Raw genomic sequence first — 344 nt, 5'->3', positions numbered from 1 at the left:
GATACATCCCTACCAAGGACACACATCCACCACTGGTGGTCCATTTGCCGGGATTGGATGGAGGAGGCAGGGCGTATTCTGTTGTGTTTGGGTTTTCAGTATGAAACAAACCAACAAATGTTCCCTTCTGAATGTATTTCCATTGCTGTAGTTTACCATTTCTGTCCCATCATGCTCCGAGTGACTACGCGGGGTCTCACTTTAACCTCCCTGGCGGTTCTGTCTGGATCCACCCAGCTGCGTGAGCGACAGCTGGCTCTGCCTATCTAGAGGCTGCACCCGCCCCCTCCCCCTTCCGTTCAGCGCTGGAGGATCGGAGCGGGGAGAATCCCAGCAGGGAGCCG

This window comes from Nanorana parkeri, unplaced genomic scaffold (genome assembly GCF_000935625.1).
Source record: "Nanorana parkeri isolate BGI_ZX_2015 unplaced genomic scaffold, ASM93562v1 scaffold2109, whole genome shotgun sequence".
Lineage (NCBI taxonomy): Eukaryota > Metazoa > Chordata > Amphibia > Anura > Dicroglossidae > Nanorana > Nanorana parkeri.
Note: the sequence above shows the minus strand (reverse complement) of the source record.